The 7,664-nt window shown below is 39.6% G+C and overlaps 1 protein-coding gene across 1 annotated transcript in view; it reads left to right on the top strand.

Annotated features, from left to right (window-relative positions):
* Window positions 1-7,664, top strand: part of PLEK (pleckstrin) — a 24,770-nt gene that overhangs the window by 239 nt on the left and 16,867 nt on the right. The window lies entirely within an intron of this gene.

The raw sequence follows: 7,664 nt of genomic DNA, 5'->3' as shown, positions 1-7,664 counted from the left end.
TGCTGAACCTATTGGGCTGAAACGGGAGAGCATCGCAGCCTGTAGAAGGTTGGAGTGGTGCAGAGAAGCCACTACGTGTTCCATTGCCTTCTGGTTCTTAAAAGTGAATTAATCCGGCTCATGCGTCAGCACAGCTTGATTTTGTGGGCCTGAGAATTCCAGATGACAGGGTCTGGAAATCCTTCAGGATCTAAAGGATCCTTTTCAAGAGTCACACATGCGTGTTATGCTAGAAGACTGAAACTCTTCTACAGAGGTTACTAGGAGAAACTATTCATTTGTTATTTAAATACTTCTTCCCCTCTTTTTTTTTGGAAAAGAGGAAGAAAAAAATATTAAAGATGAGCAGATATAATGATACAGGAATGGTAGCTTATTCATCCTTTTTTTATTGGACTGAAATCTCTTCACTCGCAGCTCTTAGCGAATTTGTATAACGTGCTGTTAAGGTGGTAGGTAGATGCACCATTTTCGAGATTAGAAAAGAGAGACACAGGTTTACTCAAAAATGCTTGGTTTCACTGGTGTGGCATCAGGAAATTGAATTTCGTTAGCACTGCTGTATTTTCTCCTGATGGTGTGTGTATGCTGTGTCACTGTGATACTCCCCAAGAGGGTGAGTTCACACATAGGGCCCGTCGGCATCCTGTGGACAACACCTATATGAACATGTAATCACGCTGACTCAAGTGGGTTCAGGGCGTTAGAAGTGAACTGAATTCAGTACGTTCCTTTAAAGGCCCAGTTTTTAATTGAATGAGAGCATAATGGGACTCTGTTTTAGGCCATCCATGGTTTAACATTTTAGCCTGAAAGTTCTACTAAGAGGAGGTTAAACTGCTCACATTCCTGCCTGATTCTGTTTTGATTTAAATCTGGAAGGGGCCTTAGACCTTCTGACCTCATTCCCTCATTTCCACAAGAGTAAGCTGAGACCCAGAAGCTTTGTGACTGCTCCAAGTCACATGGCTGTGACAGATTTGGGACCAGAAACTCACTCGCTGACTCCTGGCACTGAGCTCTGTCCAGTACACTGGGATTTTCATTGAGTAAATTCAATCTAAGTTAGGGTTTGTAATGTGTCTATGGTCGTGAGAGTTATGAGTAGATGCCAGAGAATAAATGAGCTCTCAGCTGGTATTCTTTCTAGCTAGCCATATTTTGAAACATCCTTTGGAAAAGACACATGTATATACACAGAGGTGTATGTAGACTCTTTGCAATAGGCACTAATACTCTCTTGAGAGCCAACAGTAATTAATGTTGACATTTCTTTCCTGGTCACTTAGGCTAGTATCCTGAGAAGAGCAGGTGAATGGAAACATTTTCTGCAGAGGTTTTTTGTTCGTTTGTTTTTTTAAAAAAACAATATAAGCATTTTGTAATTAAAATTGCTGTTATATAGTATACTTACATTTTAAACTCTATAAATTACAAAGGATTAAAAGACTCAATCTCTAATAAGGGAATCTGCCCCACTAGACTATGACGATGAAAGAGTTAGGGTTGGCAAGCATATGGTCTTAAATTAATAAATTTTTAAATCAGTGAGAGTAATTCTCTCAGATCATAGCCTGTAAAAGTCAGTCTAGAAAAAGTACCTAGAAAAAAACATGGTGAAATTTCATATTTATTTTTCCAGTTTATATCTCCCATAATTTTCATGTCTACAATTTACATCTTCATAATTTTTGCATTTTTCTCTGGGGCCTTTTGAACACTCTCTGTTATAATGTGTTAGGATTCTCTAATTTGTTATTTTAAAGAAATGCTTGATTCAGAGATTCCCTTTGTCAGCTGCAGAACTGAAGTCAGAATTTCCCAGTAAGGTGCTAAACTTCCTAACTTCTTTAGACGTCATTTTTTTTTTTTTTCTTTCAGATACCTCATATACATGGGTTAAAAAGTATTTGTCAGGAACCTAGCACACAGTAGATGGTACCTAAGTCACAATGATTATTAATATCAGTATTACTATATACTTCAGTAGATAGGCAGTCCTCTCCTAGATGCTATTGGTCATATGCCCTGCTTCCTGGATTGGTTGCCAAGTTAATAGTGAAGAAAAGAGCATGAAGATCTTTCTCTGACAAGGCTGGGAGATACCTTGACTATAGTCATTGATGTTAAAGCACGACAGGCGATAATATATGTCTCCCTCGGTTCACCTTTTATTCTTATGCAGTTTAAGGCATCTGGGTGGTAATAGAGAACATATTTCTCCTTATTCTTGTTTTATGAAATACTTTTATTGGATATAAAGATGTTTTGGGTGGAAAAAATATACCATTAGAATATGCTAGTACAAGGATTTTGTCAAGTCAGTAATCTTGGGGTTGGTAGTCAATGGTATCGACTATATAATGTTTCTGCTTTTCTTCTGTGCAAGATAACTGTCCACATTTCACAATTCAGGTTTCCTCCTTTGCCTCCCTCCTGAGATCTTTAAATAGAGTTGATGGTTAAGAGCAGCTTTTTCATTCTAAAGAAGACCCAGAGTTTCTTGCCTCAAAGTCTTGCCACTTTGACTTCAAAAAAAAAAAAAAGGAGCACTTAGAGCCTGCCATGTAGCAGCTAGCCACTGTACGAACTCCATCTCATTCAATCCTATCCACCCTATGTAACAGCACTCTTATCCCCATCTTACAGATGAGAAACTGAGGCTCAGAGAGAATAAGTGGCTTGCCGGTAAGAGGACAACCTGGGACTCAAACCCAGGCTTGCCCAACCACAAAGCCCACCATCTCGTTGATCCCAGGCAGCCTTCTGAAAAGCAGGCTTCCCAAGCCAGCAAAAGGGAGGTGAGATGAACTTTGCAGAGCCAGAGTGGGGCCTGGACAAACTGTACTGTAGGCAAGAGTGTGTGTAGTGACGTCAACCTCCCTTTTCCTCTGATTAGGGGGTTACTTCCAGCTAATAAACATATTTTGGAGGTCCTTGAAAATATACTACTGATTTGGATATGTTTATAGTCATAGCTTAAAAAAAGAGAGAGGAGCAGGTTACATGCAACCAATAACCTAGACTCCACCAAGTCACGTCACCAACGAGCCTCATTCCTAGAGGTTTATGCAGCCAACTGTCGTTTTTATGACAAGAGCCAGCATGTTGAGTGGCAGGACTGACCCAAGGAGTGTTTTAGGAATTTAGGTGGCCTGTGAGGCTGGGGGAAAGCACAGGAATCAGGGTGGTGAGAAAGAGAAGGACAAGAGGCTTGGTCAGGAAAGAAAAGGGCTGCAAAAAAGCTGATGTACTGATAGAAGGAGGAAAGCCTGGGGCAAAACAGAGAGCAGGACTCAGGGGTCTCTGCCCAGCAATTCTTTCGAACGGCTACCTTGTCTTCCAGACACCATGAAATAATCCCTCTTGATTTGCACACATTGATTCATTGTCATCAGAGTAGCCAACATATGTAGAGCTTACCCTGCAGCAGGGACAGATCTAAGCAGTTAATGCATTAATGCAATATATATATATATATATATATATATATATGGTGGGTACAACTATTACTCTTACTTTACAGAGGAGGAAAGTAAGGTACAGAGAGGCAAAGGGCCTTGCCTAAGGTCACACAGCTATTAAGAACCCAGCAGTGTGGTCCCAGTGTCACAGAGATCTGTGCCTAACCATGTTATACGTGGCCCTCATGGGTTCAGATTGCAGTGATTTTCTTTTCCAAAGCACTGTTGCTGTGATGCGTGGTGCCCAGGCGAACCTTAGGCCAGAATGACTTCATAGTGTTGCCTAAAAAACTGTGTCATCTTATCTGCCTATATGGTTACCATTTTTTGAGCACCTGCTACAAGCTAGGCATAGTGATCAGCCCTTTAAGTGTATTATCTTATTTAATCTTTATAACAATAGGAAGTTGGTAGTATTATTATTTTCATTTTATAAGTGAGGAGACTAAGTTTTGGAAAAATGAAGTAACTTGCCTAAGGTCACACAGCTTAGAAGAGGCAAAGTTGAAATTTGAACCGAAATCCCTAAGACTCCAGAAATCATGCTGTTAGACACTTTGTGTCATTTTTCTATTGTTAACCTAATATGTTTTTATTGAGAAATTGTCCAACCTGGAAGAGTTTTTTATGTAAAAAATATTCTACTGAACAGATTTGTTTCCTTGCCTTCAAAGTATTTAAACTGGCACAAAATGACCATTGATCTGGGATGTTATACAAGTGATATCATAGATCGGGTTGGACAACTAGATGAAGCAATTTATGATGTAGCAGAAATAAGGACTTCATAGAAGCACCACCAACTTAAAATAACGTGTCCCATGTGAGCAGAACTCACAGTTCTGCTTTAGTGCAATATGTAGTTTTGACCATCATATAGTTTTCCTTTAAACTCTAGCTGTATGTCAACATAGGAAAAGAGAAGTTTGAAGAAAAGGAGAAGTGAAAGGAGGTGTCTTCACTTGGTGGGAGATGTCTGGGAGGGGCTCGGCACCACAAGCTGTCCCCTCCCTCGGCAATGAGTCATGGCTTCTTTCTGTGAAGCCACACATTCGCAGGAAGGCCTGTCTCAGTTTGTGCATTCATCACAGCGCCCTGGAGTTGCAGGTCAAGGTCACTCTCTCCCCTGTTAGATTGTGAACATCTTGAGAGCAAAGATGGCGTCTTGTTCATGTTTATACCCCAACACCCAGGCCAGTGTCTGAAGCATGGGAGCTGCTTTATCTATCATTATTTGTAGAGAAACCAAAAAAATCTCGGGGGTTCATATTATAGTGACTTAAAAAAAATTTCTAATGGGGTCATTTTTAGATATTCATGTTAAATATGTTTTTGAGGGGATTTTTTTGCAGTTTTGTTTTGTTTTTGCTTGCAGATGAAGCCCAAGTGTTCAGATTAAGTCAAGGGCATCTGGAATTAGAAGACTAAAGGCATAATAGTAATAACACGTTTTTAGAACAGATGTGTAGAATCTGAGGATTGAAAGGAATGTAACATATTTTGATAAGCATTTAATTGAACTTCTCATCTGTGGCCTGAATTTCTTTTACTACTCTGTTCACAAGCGTGCTAGAAGACCTCTTGTGCCAGGGAACTCACTAGTTTAACTTTCTCCCTTAAGTTATGCAGCAAACTGTTTTTTTCTGAAACTTTCACCTACTGAGACTTCAAAACAATCGAAATGTTTCACACCCTTGAAGACAGTCCTTATCTACTCTGCCTGTCCCTTTTTGGGCTAAATCCTACCAGTTCCAACAATTTCCCCAAGAGAGATGCCATCCTGTCACTCTCTTTTGAACAGCCTTCACTTTATCTGTAGCTTTGAGGTTTTCTGAGGTCCAGTTCATTCTCCAGGTGCAACCATAAGTACAGAATTACAGGGACTAGATAGTATGTATTGGGTGCTCCCTATGTTCTGTATATTGCCCTAAGCAATGTACGTGGATTATTTTATTTAATCTCCCAATCATCCTAAGAAATAGGTGGTAGCATTATCCTCATTTGCCAGATGTAGAAAATGAGGTTTAGGGGCTTCCCTGGTGGCGCAGTGGTTGAGAGTCCGCCTGCCGATGCGGGGGACGCGGGGTCGTGCCCCGGTCCGGGAGGATCCCACGTGCCGCGGAGCGGCTGGGCCCGTGAGCCATGGCCGCTGAGCCTGCGCGTCCGGAGCCTGTGCTCCGCAACGGGAGAGGCCACAACAGTGAGAGGCCCGCGTACCGCAAAAAAAAAGAAAAAAGAAAATGAGGTTTAAAAACTTCCTTAAGGTCACATTGCTAGAATGTGGCAGAGCTGGGATTTGAACCTGGTCCACCCAGCTCCATGCTGGTCACCTACTGGTGATGCTCCATTTAAAGTTAGAACATTACTTTCCTATGCTTCTATTTATATAGCCTACAAATGACTTTAGTTTTTTTGATAGCCCACATCAAACTGCTGACCAATAGAGCTCCATTTTTTCCCCCCACACGCCCAATTTCCCAAATCTTCACCAATACATTTTATAAATCTTAAAGAAAAAGTATTGAAGAATAAGTTTATATTTTGTTTAATTTGCATTTGTTTAAATGCTGTTGAAGCAGGACATTCTTATGTTTATTAGACGCAAGTATTTCTTCTTTTGAGAATTGGCTGTTTCTATTGTTCGTCCATTTAAAAAAAAATGGAGAGGGGTTGTATATTTCTTATTAATTCTAAAGGGTTAAAAAATATATTAAGGATATTAACCTTTAATTATATGATACTATATTATAAATATTCATACCTTTTAATTTGCTTTTCAGTTGTTCAGGGTTTTTTTTGTTGTTGTTTGTTCATTTGTTTTTTTACTGTACAGAAATTCAATTTTTTTAAGTGGTCAGATATCTTGAGCTTTAAGATTTCTTCTTTTGGTATCATGCAATGTCAGACTCTTATGCACTAAACTAACCACTTCCATGATGATGTACAGTGACTCACTTGGAAACTTTAAATTTGACTTGACATTTAAAACCTGCGCATTCTGACATGTAATTGAATAGGTTTTGGCCTATAATGGAAGAAAGCAGGCATATGCCACATATGTATTTACTTACATATGTAAACCTTATATATTTATAGTATCATAAAACATATTATTATATAGGATCATATTATGATGTGATTTACAATTTAGATACGTTTTATGATTTTAGGTATACACATATACACATATATGAGGTTATATATATAGCTGGCTAAGTGGCCTAAAAATTGATTTAGATTCAAGAATGACTCAGTGATGACATCCAAGGGGAAGTGGAAAGAACATAAAATTAGGAATCAGGAGGCCTGGATTCTAATCTCAGTCCCACATTAACTGGTCAGGTGTACTAGGCCCAGTCACTTAAAGTGGCCTCAGCTTTCTTACGTGTATGATGAGGGTGTTGGTAGATGATCCTAAATGCCTTTCTAGCATGGGCAGTCCGTGATCATACTTCTGGGTTTGCTCTTGGGTGAGCACCAAGAAGGTTAAGGACAGAGAAGGGTAAATACAGCGGTCATGGAGAGGAGGTGCTGTCAGGTTATCCAGGGAGAAGCCAGCAGGTGCAGAGGAGAGAGATGACCCAGAATTCCATCATCTTAACCTAACTAACCACTACCAAGACTGGAAGAAAGTCCCACTTTATAAGCTGTCCGATTTCCCTTGTTTTACCAAGTATCAACCTCCTCAATGGGCATAATGCCCCTGAATCCCAAATGACACATCCTCCACCCAGTGAGCTCTCCGACCCTGAGGCTACATTTGAATTAGTAAGGCACAAACTCATTTTGAATAGTTGGCTCCGGAGTAGTTTTATTTTAATGGTCTACAGAAGGAATGTAGTGCTGGCTGACGGCTCCTAATTTTATCCCGGTTCCAAGGTCAAAAGCCCTGAGTGACTCTGGCAGTTTTAAATCTTTGATAGGTCTGAAGTGGAATATAAAATTTGAGACTTGAAAGGCATTTCAGCAGTCATCTAGTCCAACTTCTTACTCCTAGCTCTGTGAATAGATCTTTTATTAATTTCATTTATTTAAAAGTTTTTAGACTTGTCTATATATTTCCCTAAAAGCACATCCCAAATTTTAGTATGTAGTAGTATCATGTGTTGTTCATTTATTTATTAACTTTTCCCAATTATTTTGAACGTTTTCAAATCCACAGAGAAGTGGAGAAAATAGTATGACTACCTATATACTCTT

Source organism: Lipotes vexillifer, unplaced genomic scaffold (genome assembly GCF_000442215.2).
Source record: "Lipotes vexillifer unplaced genomic scaffold, Lipotes_vexillifer_v1.1 scaffold311, whole genome shotgun sequence".
Classification (NCBI taxonomy): Eukaryota; Metazoa; Chordata; class Mammalia; order Artiodactyla; family Lipotidae; genus Lipotes; species Lipotes vexillifer.
This window is presented reverse-complemented; position numbering and strand designations above follow the sequence as displayed.